This window comes from Colossoma macropomum, unplaced genomic scaffold (genome assembly GCF_904425465.1).
Source record: "Colossoma macropomum unplaced genomic scaffold, Colossoma_macropomum, whole genome shotgun sequence".
NCBI classification, from domain to species: Eukaryota; Metazoa; Chordata; class Actinopteri; order Characiformes; family Serrasalmidae; genus Colossoma; species Colossoma macropomum.
The window spans coordinates 5,833,029-5,852,964 of NW_023494803.1; the positions used below are offsets into that span (position 1 = coordinate 5,833,029).

A 19,936-nucleotide genomic window follows, 5' to 3' on the forward strand; every position below is an offset into this window, starting at 1 on the left:
TTTTTGTTTATGTCCCTTTAGGGCCCTTAATATTCCTTGTCAGAGAACTTGTAGAGAGGAAAATGACCACTCTGTAATGTCTTCCAGGTTTCTGAAACACTAGAGGGCACTCCTGGGTGAGTCTAAAATGAATGGGTTAAGTTTTGATTAAAATCACAGTTTATAAATGCTTAAACATTTTTAAGAAAAAAAAATATTTTATTTCCTGAATGCAGAGCAGCATAAAACATTTTAACACTGCTGTTATATTTTTAAGAGCTTTTAAACTCGAGTTATAGGAGTTTAAAACGACGCCTCATGTACGTCCATGATGTCAGTGAGTGCGAACAGCCAATGAGCTGCTCCGCTCGCCAACCAATCAGCACTCACTAGCAGTAATGTTAGCATCCTGCTGCCCAAAACCCATATGCTGTAGAAAAAAGGAAACATACAGGTAAGATTACTTTGTTTTTTAGTGAAATACATCCTTCTACTTTTTTAAATTCTAGGAAAATTCTGGGCGAGTGATTAAAAACTATTTTAACTTTTACTTCAGAACAGTGGGATCTAACTGCTCACCGTGAGGGTCAGGGATGCAGTCTCACTTCCTGCTCTAGAATACAGGGGTGTGGCTAAAATAAGGCTCCGCCCACATACTAAAACTCTTTGTGTGTCAGTAGTGACGTTAAACGTAGGTTTTATTTAAAAAAGAAACTCATGATAAAGTTTCAACTTGACTTTAAAATAAATCTAAAAGTTCTTTTTAAAACAAGATTGAAAAAAAATTGTAAGTTATTTTCACAAGTGTAAATGTAGGGGTAGCAGTTAGACATCAATAGCAAATACCTTATAAATGATGATTTTGACGACTATCATCTCTCTCTATTAATGCTTTGGGTTCAAATAGATCATAACATATTTTTAGTAAATATCTAAGGTCTGAATTGTTTTCATAAATATTCTTTTTTTTTGCTGTGGGACTGCAGTTTGAACTAACTGGGTAAAATGGTCGATATAGTTCCAAAGCCTAGGCTGCAGCCGAGGTAGGCGGCATTTCTCGGCCGCTGCGTCATAGCAGGCCGTTCCAAAGTGAAGGACCCTTCGTAACAGCCTTAAAATGCAGTCTACGTTCTGAGTGATTTTGAGGACACATCAGATGTATCCCTCCAGGCCTTCGGCTATCCACAGTTCTCTGCGTACGAACGACACAAAGAAAAGAAAAAAAACAGCACCACGAAAAAGACGGAAAACAAAGCTGTTGGAACAGAGTTTGTTTTAAAATTTAAGTTGTTCACGTCTTTGAATGTGTCTTTGTTACCTTATAAAGTGTAAAATTAAAGCATTTGTCCATATATCAGATTTTATTTAGAAGTTTTTGTATATACGTAGTTGATCGTACTATAAAAGAACGGAAAGGTAAAAGCAACAAACACAGTGCAACGGGCTCCATTTTCTCTCACCAGTTCCCTCACAAGTTTCATACTGCATTTGCAAGAGGTGGGGCCTTTCTGGTGACGTCACCACACAGACTCATTAGGACTGTTCCATTTGTGTGACCAATAGGCTACTAAGGAGGATTCGTCATAGGACAGTCCTACTGAGGACCTGCCCTACCGTGGCTGCAGCCTAGACTTTGGAACGTATATATATATATATATATATATATATATATATATATATATATGGAGCTATGGTGTTCTGATGTTTGATTTTTCCCCACATAATCCACGCTAATAACTCTGCTACAGGCTGTCTGGGTTGTGCCAAACTGCTCTGAGCGAATGGGCAGCTATGTGTAAATGTGTTTGTGGTTGTGATGAATTCAAAGAGAGGCTGTAGCAACTTATTTAAACTCAAGTCAAGTCAAAGTTTATTTATATAGTGCTTTGTACAACAGGTGTTGTCACAAAGCAGCTTTACAGAAAAATCCAGGTCCAAGCCCCCATGAGCGTCGCCAGTAGCGACAGTGGCAAGAAAAACTCCCTAAGAGCAAGAGGAAGAAACCTTGAGAGGAACCAAGACTCAAAAGGGGAACCCATCCTCCTCTGGACCACACCGGATAGCAAACAGTGTTAGTAAAAAATATTAGAATACAAAACGGGGAAAAACAGGTGGAGCACTGGTGAATTAGATAGTTTGAGTTTATGCAGCAGCAGGTGGGTCAGTTCATGCAGGTGAGGTTTGCACAGCTTTGTACAGCCTGAAACCCCATGGTGGCCAAAATGGTGCAGATCAGCCAAACAGCGATGGAGCTGTGGTGACTGTAGCAAGCAGCTCTGGTGGCTCCCATGTGGCGACTCAGGCAGATGTTGCTCAGTGGCTTGAGGAAAGGGAGGGAGAGCGAGACAGAGACAGAGAGAGAGAGAGAGAGAGAGAGAGAGAGAGAGAGAGAGAGAGAGAGAGAAATTGATTAACAGGACAGGTCCGTTTATGCTTGTGCAAACAGATAAGTTTTGAGTCTAGTTTTAAAAAAAACCCAGTTTCATATGTACATGGTACGGGCTGGAGAGTGATTGGTACACACAGGAAAGAGGTTTTAACAATGTTTGCATTCTACATCAAACTCAAGGAAAGTTTAATGTCCACTGATTTGTACCCTTTAATTGGTAAATAAATAAAACTGAATTGTGTTCCGAGGAAGTGCTTGGAATCGTGGACTCTGCTGGTCTTGTTAACAGCTACCGCTGCAGGTCACTCCTATTTAATAATGTGTTTAAATGCTGAAGAGGGATCTGAGTTTGACACACACAGCCTCAAAGCTCTGAAGCATCTTGTTAAGATATTACAACCCTCAGTGGTTGGGATTCACAACCTCTCTCTCCTCTCGACACTGTTCTTTTACAGGATGACTCATGTGAGGACTTCTTGAAAGCTGTTCTAGTTACTGCAGTTAAGTCCCCCGACTAATTCATAGAGGCCTGGTGTGTCTGAGCCTTTGTTTCAGCGGTAATTAACCTGATTCAATTCATTAAAGTCTTGTTTGTTGGCAGTTACTGTTTGAATAGTTGATGCAGGTGCTCATTTTTGGTAGAAACAAAACACTACAAGTCTTACCAGCTCTTGGGATAGATATTTATGAACTTTCCCGCCAGTTTTCTTCCACTGTTTGCTTCATCCAGTTCTTACCTTTTAATTTCTCCAATGTCATGCTATAGCTAGTCAGGTGGGATCTTGTAAAGAGAACATCTGGGTAGAAATTTTGGGCTTGATGTGGCTGGAAAACCAGTCCAACACCTCGTAAAGGCGGAACTAAGGGGCGATGTTACGCTCGTCAACATTGTCCACTGGAGATCAAGCCTGTCGTTAGCTCATGGATGTAACGTAAGTTAGCATGGCTGAAAAATTCCCCCTAAAGACACAGTTAAGCCTGTAGATGTGTGTCGCATGTGCAGAGAACACATTACATGTGGTAAAACAGACATTACCTTTACATACAGACATTACCATAAACATTACATTAGCCTTTCGATAACTAGTTTGTTTTACTTCTGTTATTGACTGTACTCTTGTAAATTCCCACTGTCTAGTTAGGACTGCCTATAATTCATGATGCTAACACTTTATGGCATTGGCATAAATGAAGGTGCAGAAAACGTAGTGCATACAGGCAAAAAGCAGCAAGGAATGCCCAGCACTGCCCAGCAAGGCTACATTCAGCCCCGACACAACGTAGCAAAACGTCTATTTAAACGGAAACGGTGGTGCGTTGAACACTCTGTTGTTGTGTTATGCACGCATTGCAACTGTGGCAGCTGAGAAGGCCATTCTTGTTGTTCTTTTAGAAGAATATTCGGAGCCTAAATGGATTTAAATACGTGTTTAATACTTTTTAACATCTTCAGTTGTTGCGTACACCAAGATGTAGCAGCCACATTTGTAGAGGACTTCATTAGAAGCTGTATATACACATCGCTGTTGATTGGGCTACACTTTTGACACCCAGCACACAAGAGAAAGGGTACCTCAAAGTCTGTTGCACATCGTTTTGCACCGTTTAGGTAATGCTGGAGGACACAACATCCGTGGAGCACGGATACTTCAGCTTGCTGTAAACTCACCATCCTCTGTCACAGTTACTCCAAGACACACAGCTACACTAATAACATCAACAAAAGTACCTTCTTAACCTGGGAGCGTGGCGCCTCCCAAGAGACACTTTGCATTGCCACGCCTCCTGTGCTCCTCACGGCAGCGCGGCCCATGGCGGACGCCACAGTGTGTTCTTTTGCACTCCTGGCCACAGGTAGCATTGTCAGGATTCGAACTCACAACCTCTCAGAGATGGAGCGAACCTGTTGAGACTTTATGCTATTTGGGAACATGCTTGTTTCATTGGCTATGTCTGTAAATCATCATTAAATGAAGCATTTTGCTGTTGTCGGAAGAGAACTTTGTATCTCTATTTTTGACGTTTTTATACCTTTTGCTTTTTACATTGTGTGTCAATTTCATGATGAATGGTCCAAGAGAAATGACCCAAAATGACTGGTAAAAAAGTCTGGTTCCATTGACTTACATTAAAAGTAAAGTAGGTTTTTTCCTTCTCCTGTAAAGTTACCATTTTGGAGATACAATTCTTTCTTTATTTATTTCTGTGAACAATCAGTTATTATCTCTTTTGTAGGCCTGGGCGTTAGAGTGATGTATCGTCAATGATTGACAAGAACGCTGATAACAATTGCTTCAAAAGCAATAATCCCTACGTTGGGAAAGAGAACTGACAGAGAACTAGAGAGGACTAATTTACCTTTAAACCGCTTCCTAAATAAAAATATGAAATAATAATTGTATGTAGTGTTCAATCCCTTTTACTGTTAAAACAATAAATTATTATGGAGCATTAATAAGCTGTTAGACCACAGTAGAGCAGATTTCCCACTATCTGCAGGTTTACCCAGAGTGTGACATTCCACCTGAGGGAAAATCTGAATTCCAGTGCAACTCTGCCATGACTCAGCTAGCTGTTTTGTGTATATATATTATTTATGGAACATTTTTCCCAATTTTTTCTCCCAATTTTGTCATGTCCAAATACATCAGCCAGGTCTCCCCCAGTCACATGATAACAGCAGTGCTAGGAGAGTGAAGGTTATCACATGCTTCCTCCGGGTCTCGTGAAGCTCTACCACATCGAACTCATGATCTCCTGATGATGGGGCCAACGCTTAGACAGTTGTGACTACTGGGAGCCTGAAAGTCGCTGATTTACAGTGCGTGTGTGGCAGGCTGAGGTTTCTCCAGCAGGGGGTGCAGCTCTCTTTTGCATGCATCATTTAAAGTAAAGAAGCAGTGTTATATTACTTAAAGTATGATTATCATTAAGGAATTGCTTTAAATGTTAAAAAGTATATATATATATATACATAGTGTTGTATGTTGTAACAGGAAAATACTGTACTCAGGCCTAGTGTACATTTGTTGTGAATGACTATATATGAACACATTAACATTGATCTTTAAAGAATCGTTATCATTGTATAATTACTTACATAGTTATGTAAGTTCATTGAAATTCAAATAAATACATGATCTAATTCGAATTTATAACAGAACAACAAGAATAACTCTGGACGTCTAAAGATTAATGGCTCAGTTCTCTTTTTATGGGAGCAAGGAGATACCATCAGTTGGCCACTATCACTTTTAGTGTCAGCATGGATACTGGGCTTTAACTTCATTAGTTTATGAAGTAAATACGGCTTCTAATAGTCTCGGCTTTATTGTACAGCGTGTTTCTCGGTCCCATAAGGCTGCAGCACTGCAGAGTTCAGTGTTTTCCCTGCTCTAACAGGCCTGATTCAACTCAGCAGATAATAATCGAGATAAATGTGATGCCTTAGTGCTGGGAAAACACAGAACCGAGCAGTGCAGGCATTTGTTCACACTGTTCTGAAGCTTTCTTGTAGCTGGAGGTTTTTTAGGTGTCTTTAAGAGCTCCGTTGTCTGAGCTAATTGGATTAAATGTAAATCCGCCAGAGGTGCATTTAGCCAAATCTAATTAGCTTACCTGAATTTCAGATGCATGGAGGTGAACAGTACTGTATGTGCACAAACTGAAGCCATTGTGAAATCATCCATGATTATTATACGTTCTTTAGAAATGGATGCATGAAATTGATCGATACAAGCTTTGCCCACAACTAGGTTGGACAAGCTTTATAGAACATTGGCCAAAACCCCATTCCATGTACTGAGGAAATGTTTTTTGTGGCTAAATAAGTTGGTGTGATGAGGAAAAGCAGAAGTCAAGGATAAGGATGAATGATTATATTTCACTTTAAATTGATATAGTCAATTTATGTAGTGTTAAGGTGGAACAATATACTCATTCGAGCATGGCAGCTTGTTAAAAAGACTTTTATTTGGTACTATTGATGTTAATAAGACTTTTATTTGTATAGCATTTGGTAGTATTTTAATTTGGAACGTCAGTGTTGCATAGTGGCTCTAAACAAAACTGGCACTGTAATAAGAAGTGAGTCATTTACAGTACTGTGCAAAAGTCAGAGACCACCTTTTGTATATTTCATTTCCAATCATAACAGCCATTAGGTGTAAGCTATTTATTTTTCAGTGTAAGAAAAAAGTAGAACTCTTTTACAGGAAAATACACAAAGGCCTCAACAACTAAATACAAAATCACTTTTGTCAGCATTTAATGCGTCCACTCTTTGCCTTTATTACAGCTTCCATTCTTTTCAGGAAACTCACTTTCAGTTTCTCAAAGAAATCTGCAGGGATATAAAGCTCAGTCTTAGAAGTGGCAGTAGGTGCACAAAAGAGAATAGTGGACAAAAGAAGTATGGACAGATATGATAGTAAACTTTACAACAGCATTTTAGGGCCACTGTTAAAAAAATAAAAATAATAGAAAGTCGTAATATTTCAAGATCAGAAAGTCATATTGTTTAGAATAAAGTCATAAGTGTTCGAGAGTAAAGTCTTACTATTTCATGAAAAAAGTTGTAATATTTCAAGATTAAAGTCGTATTTTTTTGAATAAAGTCATAATATTTAAAGTCTTAGTATTTCAAGAATAGTCATAATATTTCAAGATTAAAATTGTACTTTTTAGAATAGAGTCGTAATATCTCGATATTTTCTAGAATAAAGTCTTACTATTTCATGAAAAAAGTCATAATATTTCGAGATTAAAGTTGTATTTTTTAGAATAGTCATAATATTTTGAGAGTAAAGTCATATTTTCTAGAACAGTCAAAATATTTCAAGATTAAAGTTGTTTTTTTTTAGAATAAAGTCATAATGCTTTGAAAATAAAGTTGTACTATTTCATGAATAAAGTTATAATATTTCAAGATTAAAGTCATTTTTTAGAATAAAGTCGGAATATTTCAAGATTAAAGTTGTACTATTTCATGAATAAAGTTGTAATATTTCAATATATTACATACAAATATTTTTAAAATATGTTTAAATAAAATCTAAATATTTTGAGATTAAAGTCATAAAGTTACAAGAATAAATTTGTGATATTTTGAGGATAAAGTAAGCTACTTGTGGGGGCACTGCCATAAAGCCTTGGGGCCTCGGTTGCTGTAATGGCGACGACAAAGACGCAAAGCCTCGTTTTAACACAAGGAGGTTGTCACCTTCCTTTTGCAAAACCCTTTGACCACAATACTGCCAATTTTCCTGGTATTAATGCCACTTTAATGACATAATTCTACGACTTTTTCTCGAAATATTACAACTTTATTCTCAAAATATCGTACGGTATGACTTTTTATCTTGAAATATTACGACTATTTTAAGTTAATTTTTTTAACAGTGGCCCTAAAACACCATCATAATACTTAGTGCTGGAGGCTGCTGTGCAATTTTCTGTGAAAACTGAACAAACGAAAGGGTGGTCTCGGACTTTTACACAGCGCTGTAGTTATTTATAGGTTGTTAGCTACGTATTCCATGAAGCTTGCCTGACTTAGCAACAGTTGCTCCGAATGACAGATTTGTGGGTGGAGCATGAATAGGTCAGTTGGTGCTGCTGCCCGATTTCCCACAATACCATTTTGTTACGCCTTGTTCGTGTAGCTCTGTCCATTCTGTGCTTAAATGACCCCCCGCTGAGACACATTCATGTTTTGCCAGCTTGTGCGAAACCCATTTGGCATGAAGTCCTACAACAGCTTGAGTGTGAAGTGTTCTCCACTTCTTCTCTCAGTCTTTCAGATTTTGTCCATCGTTCCTCACGCCCCAGAAGTTTCCCCCTGCCCCGCAACAGCTGCTCCGCTCAGACGCCTGACCGCTTCCAGAATCTCGTTCGCCGCTAGCGCTCGATCTTCTGGCTGTGTTTCAGCTATCCACAGCGAGCAAACACGGGCACCTGTGGCCACACCATCTGGCCACATCCCTGGCTTTGTCTCCCAGCTCCTAGGGCTTTGCTAGTGCGCAACAGATGCTTGAAGGCGATGGTTTGAAGTGATGGTTTGGCCAGACATCAAATTTGCAAGTTTTCCTCATTACACCAAATGTGATCAATCAGCAAAGACATGTTTGGTGTCTGAAGTTTGCTTCTGCAGTTTTGCGCTGGAGCTACAAGGCTAATGTAGCTAACAAATGATGGAAGCTTATAGCTGCCAGTTTTCATTGTGCAAGCTGCACCAAAATTGTGCATAATACATTAAGATTTAAATAAAAGTCAGCAATTTGATGTGAAATGCTCCTTTCTAGAGAAGTTTACAGAATCGTTCACAGTGGTGGTGATAGGAACCAGACGTCCACCTCTAAGAGCTCCCTCACAGAAAGTTATTGCGTGAGTTGGTTATGAATACACTTCTAGTTATCTGAGATGCTGGGTATGTTTACATGCACTTCATAATCCAATAACTGCAGAAAATCAGATTTTGTCAGTAACCCAATCAACATGTTTTCATGCACTTGAGTAATCAGATAATGTGAAACTCCAAGCCTACATGAGTCAGACAGTAATCAGATTTCTGCTTTGCAACCAGCCAATAAACTCATAGAAGAAGACACCACGTAAACGCAATGTAAAACTGGAACTTCATACTGCGCCTTTAAAAAAAAACATTACGCCACTTTACCTGAAACTATGAACATACATCATCTAGAAGATGAAGAATATTTAAATCCTTCATTTCGTCACTATGACATCACTGTTTTGCTGCGTCTCACAGCGACGCTGCTGGTATTTCTGGTACCGCCGTCTGTTTTCGTACATGCACAGACTGAGAAATCCGAAAGAAATCAGAGTAAGAGTTTACTGCCACTGAGAAATCTGATTACTGAGCTAAAGTCCAGCTCTCTTTATCAGATTTCTTAATCAGATTTCTAGACCTTACTCCTTACTCTAAGAAATCGGAATGTGCTGTTTACATGGCCATTTAAATAATCAGATGACTTCAGAAATCTAATTATGATCGGATTATTGAGTGCATGTAAATGCACACTCTCTCACAGTAGTTTTGATAAGATTTGCGAAAAGATTTTGAGGCAGTTTTTGGAGAGGTACATGCAGGGTGTTATAAATAGTGGTGGTTCTAGAAAATGTTACCAGGGGTGGCAGGGAGTTTTGGCAGGGTGGCTGTGTTAAAGTGCGAGTGGGGGGTGTTGGTGGAGAGAGGTTGGACAGTTGTGACCGATCATCAATAGCCAATTCACTCTCCACAAAGGAAAAGCAGGACAGAAAAGACATACTTGCAATGAGAATGTTTTCGGTGCTGTAAAGAACCACATACAACACATTCGCCATCAATCTGAAGAACCATTTCACCATGAAATGGTCCTATATAGGGGTGGTCGCCTCACAGCAAGAAGGGCCTGGGTTCAATTCCCCATCCTGGCAATCAGGGTCCTTTCTGCGTGGAGTTTGCATGTCCCCCCCATGTCTGTGTGTGTTTCCTCCCACTGTCCAAAGACATGCAGTCAGGCCAATTGGAGATGCTAAATTGCCCCTGGGTGTGTCTGTGTATGTCTGTGTGTCTGCCCTATGATGGACTAGTGACCTGTCTAGGGTGTTTCCTGCCTCCCACCCAGTGACTGCTGGGATAGGCTCCAGCACCACCTCTGTGACCCAGAAAGATAAGTGGCTTAGATCATGTGTGTGTGGTTCTATATAGAGCTCATGGTCCTAATAGAACCATTCCCTTTTACTAAAGAAACATTGAGGAATAATCTTTTTAAAATTTGTAGTTAGATGCTTTATAGTGGCATAAAATGACCAAAAAGACCATTAAATCATTATTCGTGGCTATTTTGGTGGTTCCAGCTGTCTCTGGAGAAGACAGTTGGACTGTTGTTCCTTTAAGGTAGCTACATTAGCTTAGGTCTAAATGTACAAGCTTCATTCACCAACATGTCTTGGCTGATCAGCTATAATTGATGTAAGGGGAAGATATAAAGCAAAAATTTGGTCATCACTTTAAGGCCAGTGCTGGCCAGCTCAGTTTCTGTGGGACCACAGTGTCTTTTCGGGTTTTGTCTCATGCCACACTTTTCTAATTCAGGTAAGCTAATATGATTAGACTAACTGGACCTCTGCCCAGTTTGCATTTAATCAAATTAGCTTAAAAAGTTTGTGTAGACTTAAAAACCACCTTGAAAGTCCAGTCGTAAGAAGACTTTGATATCAGGCCAAGACTATTTAAACTCAATGACACTGTTCTGACACAGCTCCACACATGAGCTGGGTGATTGGTATATATAGCCCCGATTAGCGGTTGGAATGGTGAGAGCTGGAATGTGGACTGGACTTTGGTCTGTGAGGGTTGGATGTAGGTTTTGTGCCCAGTTTAATTGTTGGAAGTTTAGGAAGTTTAGTTTTGGTGATTTTTTAAGTGAAAATTAGAAAATTTATTAGAAACACCTACCTTGTACTGTCACCCACTGGCCACTTTATTAGAAACACCCACCTTGTACTGTCACTCACTGGCCACTTTATTAGAAACACCCACCTTGTACTGTCACTCACTGGCCACTTTATTAGAAACACCCACCTTGTACGTCCACTCACTGGCCACTTTATTAGAAACACCTACCTTCTAAGTCTACTCACTGGCCACTTTATTAGAAACACCTGCCTTGTGCTGTCACTCACTGGCCACTTTATTAGAAACACCTACCTTGTACTGTCACTCGCTGGCCACTTTATTAGAAACACCCACCTTGTACTTCCACTCACTGTCCACTTTATTAGAGACACCAACCTTCTAAGTCTACTCACTGGCCATTTTATTAGAAACACCTACCTTGTACTGTCACTCACAGGCCACTTTATTAGAAACACCCACTTTGTAGTTCCACTCACTGGCCACTTTATTAGAAACACCTACTTTGTAGTTCCACTCACTGGCCACTTTATTAGAAACACCCACTGTGTAGTTCCACTCACTGGCCACTTTATCAGAAACACCTACTTTCTGCTTCCACACACTATCCAGTTTATTAGAAACAGCTACCCTGAACTCCCACTAACTGGCCACTTTATTAGAAACACTAACCTTGTAGGTCCACTAACTGGCCACTTTAATAGAAACTGCTTTGTACTTACACTTGACCTTCCATTGACCTGTGACAGACTTCCTCTGAATGCCCTTGATTTCAGAGGAAACATTTATTTGTACAGTATGTGTTCTAATGCTCTGATCAGTTAGGCACTATTTCATGAATAAAGAATTTCTATTGCAGCATTGTTCACTTCTGATGTCAGTGAGGATCGTTCATGCGAGCGGTTTCAGACAGAAAGTGTAATAAACTTCAGGATGGTGAAGAAGATGGTTTCTGCCGTTGCCTTCTTTCCATCTGTTTCTGGGGGGCTGCTGCTTCTTGAAGCCTGAAGCTGATGGACAGGTGGTATAATCATCCGTGGAAGTGATAACAGCTTTAATTAGAGGCCGCATCATCAGCCAAGTGTAAGGGAAGTCTCACTGCTGCTGTGCAACCGTGAGTACGCTCACACTGTCATCACAGAGGGGCTGCTGAGAGCATCCAGAGTCGGATATCAGCTTCAGTTGAGAGCCAGAGAGAGAGAGAGAGAGCAAGAGAGCTCCTCTTTGTGCTGTTGTACTGTGTTATCTCCAATCTACACCTTTAAGAGTTGTTTATAGTTGCTCTCTCTCTCTCTCTCTCACTAAATCGTCCGCTCTGATCCGTGCCTGCTGAAGCGTGCAGGAATGAGTGAGCGATGCTCTCTCTCTCTCCGTCTCTATTTTTTGTACTCCAGGGGTGATGTTAAATTGATTGTAAGCGAACGAACTGCAGGAGTCTTTGTCTTTTCCTTCTTTTCTCCTCTGCAGTATTCTTTGGGCCTCCCTGCTCTCCTCTCTGCAGTAGATGTGGTGCAGGAGCAAAGATGGAGCAAAAGGTGCTTTAATTAGCAGGTCTGTTGTTTGGTTGGTTTATGATGTAAATAAGGGAACAGTTGTCTCAGTAATCTAGGATAGGCCGTTTGTCATTGAGATAAATTGAGATACAAACAAGCTGTCCAGTTGCTGGATCAGTAGCTGTCTTTAAGGCCCTGTTTAAGTGGACAGTGAGGTGTGTAGCTGTTCACACCTGGCATTACCGTGTATCTCAAGTGTATCTTCAGTGACCACTTATGATTGGACTTCATGACTCGAGCAAGGGAGTCTCACGGGGCCTTGTGAGAACTTTTGCGGACAACCATGAGAAATTTTGTTCCAAATGTAGGTGGGAACAAACTGAGTGTGAAGTTTCTAAACCAACCTAATGCCTCATGAAGGTGGAGATCAAATTAGGCGACAGTGGTTGTCCGATTTGGAACAAGCCCATCGTTAACCTATGGATGTAGTGTAAGTTAGCTAAACACCTACCTTGTATTTCCACTAACTGGCCACTTTATTAGAAACACCCACCTTGTACTTCCACTCACTGGCCATTTTATTAGAAACACCTACCTTGTACGTCCACTCACTGGCCACTTTATTAGAAACACCCACCTTGTACTTCCACTCACTGGCCACTTTATTAGAAACACCTACCTTGTATGTCCACTCACAGGCCACTTTATTAGAAACACCTACCTTGTACTTTCACTCTCTGGCCACTTTATTAGAAACACCTACCTTGTGCTTTCACTCACTGGCCACTTTATTAGAAACACCCACCTTGTACTTCCACTCACTGGCCATTTTATCAAAAACACCAAACTTGTACTTCCACTAACTGGCCACTTTATTAGAAACACCTACCTTGTACGTCCACTCACTGGCCATTTTATCAGAAACACCAACCTTGTACTTCCACTAATTGGCCACTTTATTAGAAACACCTACCTTGTATTTCCACTAACTGGCCACTTTATTAGAAACACCTACCTTGTATTTCCACTAACTGGCCACTTTATTAGAAACACCTACCTTGTACGTCCACTCACTGGCCATTTTATCAGAAACACCAACCTTGTACTTCCACTAATTGGCCACTTTATTAGAAACACCTACCTTGTATTTCCACTAATTGGCCACTTTATTAGAAACACCTACCTTGTATTTCCACTAACTGGCCACTTTATTAGAAACACCTACCTTGTATTTCCACTAACTGGCCACTTTATTAGAAACACCTACCATGTACTTCATTTTAATTCATTTTGACACTAATATTGTATAAACACATGAGGCAAAAATGTGGAGTTCCAGTAATGTAATTTAATTTAAATAAGTATAATTATTAAATTTTTTGTATAAATGAAATATCAATATTAGTGCACCAGATGGCAAATTAAAATGGTAAAGCTGAAATTGAACTGAATTTATTTTGAGCACACAATTACGTATATAAAAGGAAATTTAAATTCCACAAATTGTGTTCATTTCCATTTTACATATTTCTTTTTCATTTTAATCTTGATATGTATCTGTAGTCCAGGATGCCTTTGACACCAGTTCAGTAAATGGTGTTAATTCTAAGCAATGTCTTCCACAGCTCAGTGTTTTATGCGCCCCTAATTCCACTCATCTGCAAATGATTTTTTTTTTTTTTCGAGTCGAGGCTGGAAGGTAGAAGCTGCAAAATTGCTAGAATAATAATAAAAATACTTGAACAGCATTTATATAGACGTTCCTCTCTGAACTGACAAACTTCTGTTGCTGCTGTTGACTTCGTATCCTTCAACCACCTCATGAGTCACAGAGTCAGCGATGTTCAGGTGCTGAAAATTCAGCTCCTATGACCGAATGCCATCAATGTACTCAGTTTCCATGGTGATTTTAAGTGGGTAATTGGTTCACAATTAATAGCCCCAACTCTTTTTTAGTGTCAGACAAATCAGCAGCAATTTTCAGTACTAATAAAGTTTTGACAAGAGTTCAGAGACTCAGAGCTGAGATAGAGGAATACTATGCTGTCATGCACTCTCTTAGTTGCCAGGGGCAACGCACAAACAGCTTTTACTGCATTTTGACAGAAAAGCATTTTTATTCAGTTGTGCCTGGTTTAAAGGAGCAGGGGTTGTATAGGTGCTGGAAAACCTGTAAATTCATGGAAAAATGTGCTCAAAAGTCTTGGAAAGTATTGTTATGGATTTTTAAATCATTTCTATTTAATGATGTAAACTGGCTGCGTTCAGATGCCTGAGCTTGTACCAACCAAAACGCCATTACATCCTATGGAAGGATGCGGATTTCACAGGCTGCACTCTTTCCACCGTGGAATGTGTTTTTTTCCAGTTGAAATGTGTTCCGTTTTAGTAGAAAGGCTTTTGGTGTGGTGTGGGTTGAAGTGTCGAGCTTCCCGCCCATAACACTGCGGGTGAAGATCCACTTGGCTCAGCAGGTGAATATAAGCTGTTCACCTGTTGTGCCTGTACGGGATTGAAGTAGCAGGTTTCGTATGGGTCTTGGAAAACCTGGAAAGTCATGGAAAATCAGTGTGCCAAAATCCAGGATTGTTCTTGAAAATTAATTCAATCAAAAACGTACTCAAAAGTGGAAAATATTATTATGGGTTTCTTTATTCATTTTTATTTCATGATGAGCTAATACCACCCAAAACGCCATTATATCCTATGGAAGGATGTGAATTTCACAGCCTCAGCTCGTTCCGCTGCCGAATGCGGATTTATTTTCCAGTTGAAAAATGTTCCATTTCAGCAGAAAGGCTTTTTGTATGATGTGTGCTGAAGTGTCGAGCTTCCTGCCAATGAAATGCAAAAGTTGTCGAAGGCGGATTCCTCACATTTTTGATGTGGATTTTTTTAAACGCAGCCTTAAGGTGCTTTCACACCTACCTTGTTTGGTTTGGATCTTTGGACCAGTTTGGTCTGAACCAGAATAGCAAGTGTGAAAGGTGCCTTGGTCCATGGTGTGGACCAAAGGACCAAAACCTGGCCTGATTAAAAGAGGTGGTCTTGGTTCAGATAAAACTGAACCATGATTCAGTTTGTTTGCAGTGTGAAAACAAAGAGAGAGAGAATATGATATTTTCCTCCATTGAAAAGGAAAAGGCTACCAGCTGAACTGACAGTGCGCCAAGGTCAGACGCACGTATGTCTACAAACCAATTAATATCAAGTATAGGGAGACGCAGGTCCTGTAGGTCATGGCGACTCCTGGAATTCCCCCAGGTCTGCTGTTTCCTGGTCTTCTTAATCTCATTTTTAGTCTCAGTTGTTTTTGTTTTCTTTGGTTTATTTTCTTGCTGTTTTCAGTATGGATAGTAATACATTGCTTGCCAATGGGGCGGCACGGTGGCGCAGTGGGTAGCGCTGTCGCCTCACAGCAAGAAGGGCCTGGGTTTGATTCCGGGCCGGGCGGCCAGCGTCCTTTCTGTGTGGAGTTTGCCTGTTCTCCCCGTGTCTGCGTGGGTTTCCTCCCACAGTCCAAAAACATGCAGTCAGGCCATTGGACATGCTGAATTGCCCCTAGGTGTGAATGTGTGTGTCTGTGTATGTCTGTCTGTCTGCCCTGCGATGGACTGGCGACCTGTCCAGGGTGTATCCTGCCTTCCGCCCAATGACAGCTGGGATAGGCTCCAGCACCCCACCGCGACCCAGAAGGATAAGCGGTTTAGATGATATATGTATGTATGTATGCATGTATGTAAGCTTGCCAATGCCACTCACTTCGTTAACACTGTCAACCTGGACTTAATAAAACTTAAGAATACCCCCTGCTTTCACGTCTCCACTGTTACAGTCACTAATAGTTAGTTTATGACTGCACAGGCTGAACAAGTAGAAAGGATCATGCACGTTTGTAAGAAGACTTTGAGATGAATTTCATTATTAGCGGAAGACTGGAAGCAAAAAGGCCCCCCAGCTTGTTTAATCTTACATGTAGCTCCTTAAATATTAAGAAGGAGGTTTAATTGAGGATCTCTTTTGTAATAAGGCAGGAAGTGTGTCAGCACTAGACTGCGAACGGGGGAAAAGTCTAGACAGAAGAGAAAGGAATTGAATGGCAGAAAGAAAGCGAGAAGGCGAGGAGAGAGAGACAGATAAGAGAGGTGTTGCGTGGCCTGAGGACAGATGGGCAGTGTGTAGATGAAGTGGTGGGCAGGAGATAGAAGGGGTCAGGGGTGACAGACTGAGAGGATATTATGTACGAGTGAGCCACTGTTCCGAACAAGTGGCCAATACAGAGGAAATGAAAAGAAATCAGTGTGGGTTGTTGTTCTTGTGTGTGTGTGTGTGTGTGTGTGTGTGTGTGTGTGTGTGTGTGTAGAGGAATAGATTAATTAAACCTGGTCTTTGGCACCTCTGCAGGGACCACCCAGCCCTTGTCCACATGAACACACACACTATACATGTTATATTTTGTTATGTGGACCATTCTACCAAATTAGACTGAAAAAAAAAAACAAGTAATAAGCAAAATATATGCAAATTTATAGGGTACTTTAGACTAGGCTACACATCCAAAGGAATCCCACCAAGGCTTGGAGAGGCACTCAGATGGTAGGGCCAGAATTTGGCCCCGACTTCATGAATCCATGGACCCAACCTGCCTTGTGTGCACAGTCCAGGCTGGTGGAGGTGGTGTAATGGTGTGGGAAACTTTGGAGTTTCTTGTCTGCTTTTATATTCCAGTCACATGGCGTGTTGGCTGTTGTTACCGTGGAGACCTGGTGGGTGGCCCCTCCTTCAGCACAGTGGCTTTCCATTGGCTGAAAGGGCTGTTGAGGTGCGTTCCATGCACACTTTGGTTTATGCACACATTTTAGAACAGAGCAAAACAACTATAAGTGGTTCCCCTATAAAGATAGTTGCCTAGGATTTCAAGATCAGAGTCGGAACGCCGTTCCATCTCAACTTTTACTCCCGGAATAAGGTTCTGAAGCTTACCGGCCCATTCCGTGTCTCAAATCCATCTGATCTCCAGAGCTCGTTTGGGCATCACCGTTCCCCTCAAACTATAAGTTGAATGACAGTGATGAAGCTGAATTACATACAGTCTTATAATTCTCTTCTCTTCTCTTCTCTTCTCTTCTCTTCTGCTCTCTTCTTCTAATCTTCTGTTTTGCTGTCTTCTTCTCCTCTTTTTTGCTGTCTTCTTCTTCTTCTTCTTCTTTTCTGTTCTCCTTTTCTCCTCTGCTCTCTTCTCTTCTTTTCTCTTTTCTTTTCTCTTGCTCTCTTTTCTTTTGCTGTCTTTTTTCTCTTCTGATCTCTTCTACTCTTCTCATCTTTTTTCTCTTCCCTTTTCTCTTCCTTTCTATTCTCTACTTTTCTTGCTGCTTCTTTTTTGCTTTTACATCTCTGCATCTCTTATCTTCTCCCTACTTCTCTCTGCTTTTCTTCTCCTTTCTTCACTTCATTTTTCTCTGCTCTCTTCTATTCTTTCTTTACTCTCCCTCATCTCTCTCTCTCTCTCCCTCATATCTCTCTCTCTCTCTCTCAGTGCTGATTCCTGTGAAGTGCTCTCATTCATTTTTCTCCTCATTATGCTGGTGTTGGCAGCGCCTCCCGCTGGTTAATTGATGATTGGCTGTTAGGCGTGTGGTCGCTGAGGAGAGAAAGGAAGTCCCACAATTACTGTAAACTCTGTTCCCTACAGTGCACTTCATTCACTACAGCTTCAGAGCCACAGCACTTAAATGGCTGTTTTACAGTAGTGTAAGTCTTTACAGTCTGGGTTTTCAGTTGCAGAACCCCTGTTTGGCTGCAGTTACATTTGCATAATTATTTTAATATGTGCTTTATAACTTCACACTTTTTCAAATAATTGTCTGGAAATATCGAGACATTTGAGATGTTTCTTGAATGATGAACATTGTTTTAATAGTATTATGGAATCCTTAATGCTTAGTTTATTAAAGAGGAACTCTTTAGTTCTGGATGTTCAGTCATGGTCAGAATTGTTCACAGTGGGGGTGATAGGAACCAGATGTCTGGAGAGTTTAATGCCTCTGAAAGCTCGCTCACAGATTATTCAACGATAGAGTTGAGCTGAGGTTTTTGGCGTAAAACTTATTTTTTTATTCATTCAAAGTGAAGAGGCTCATATAGGGCAATTTAATACAACCATATGCAAAAGTTTGGGCACCGCTGGTTAAATGACTTTGTTTTGTTGATTGTAGATTGTATGGGTTAAGATTTTCTAAGTGAAATTAAGTTAGCACATCTTCTACCGAGGACACACTTCCGCACATTTTAACACACGGAAACTGTTTATTTGCTTAACTTAATATATTGGGAAAAATGTGGCTGCTGTCTTTTAGGTGTCTGTAGTGAGACTTACAGATGTCTGGAGTGAGATTTTCACATTTGGAGTGAGACTTTTAGGTGTCTGTAGTGAGACAGATGTCTGGAGTGAGATTTTCACATTTGGAGTGAGACTTTTAGGTGTCTGTAGTGAGACAGATGTCTGGAGTGAGATTTTTACATCTGGAGTGAGACTTTATGATGTCTGGAGTGAGACTTTCAGGTGTCTGTGGTGAGATTTTCAGATTGCTGGAGTGAGATTTTCACATCTGGAGTGAGACTTTCAGATGTGTGGAGTGAGATTTTTACATCTGGAGTGAGACTTTAAGGTGTCTAGAGTAAAACGTTCAGTTGTCTGGAGTGAGATTTTCAGGTGCCTGGATTGAGAGTTTCATATCTGGAGTGAGACGTTCAGATGTCTGGAGTGAAATTCTCAATTTTCCATGCACAAACTTGTATCCATCGCTACACTAAGTTGACCACAGTTCTCTCACTGCTCAAACGTGGGAAAAACTCACTCTTTAGTGAGAGAAAAGCAGTATTCAGACTGCATTTGTGTTTTTTGCAATAAATAATGTGCAAATGTCTTTTTTATCCACCAGATCACTGTAAACATACGGTAACACTTTATCTCTCCTTCTTGATCCCTTCTCTCTCTGACTCTCTCTCTCTCTCTGAGGCTGAGCAGATTGCAGTCATCATCTCTGGCCGCTGTGTTTTGTGAGGCGCAGATTGAAAGATTGCGCTGTGTCTCGGCCTCGCAGCGACTCGTCTGCTTTAACAGCCCATTTAGTGTAATGGAGAACGCACTGGCCTTCGCTGCTCTCAGCTCTGCCTTTAATAGAGCTTTACTGACTGATTTTCTGCCTTTAGCTCTGTCTCAGTATAAAATCAGCCTGTGATGACCTCTCATCAAGCAGAGCTCCACACTTTAGCACATGCGCTAACTTTTAGCACATACACATATGGGGTTGATAGTAGGGAAGTAAATCTCAGACCTCATGATTTCGATTGTTCAGGAAATGATTCGGCGCAGCATGAAATCTCAATTTAATCCAATTGGTGATTATTTGGGTACACTTCCAAATTATCCTTGTAAAAACTCTGAATGGGGCCTTATTTGATCCCTGGTGATGTCATAGCCATCCGTGGCTGTGAGCTCAAGCCCGGAGAGAAACGGAGAGGAACGGAGAGAGTAATTGGCTAAACAAGACAGCTGATCATCTTCAGCATCATCAGATTTGCTGCTGATTATTAATTAAGTCTATCACAATGTTTGCTTGAAAGTACATCCCTAATAAGGCCTCAGCAGACTTC

General features: G+C 40.6%; 1 protein-coding gene across 1 annotated transcript in view; it reads left to right on the forward strand.

Annotated features, from left to right (window-relative positions):
• dlgap2a (discs, large (Drosophila) homolog-associated protein 2a) overlaps positions 1–19,936 on the forward strand; it is a 404,743-nt gene that overhangs the window by 56,151 nt on the left and 328,656 nt on the right. The gene's annotated exons all lie outside the window — the stretch shown is intronic.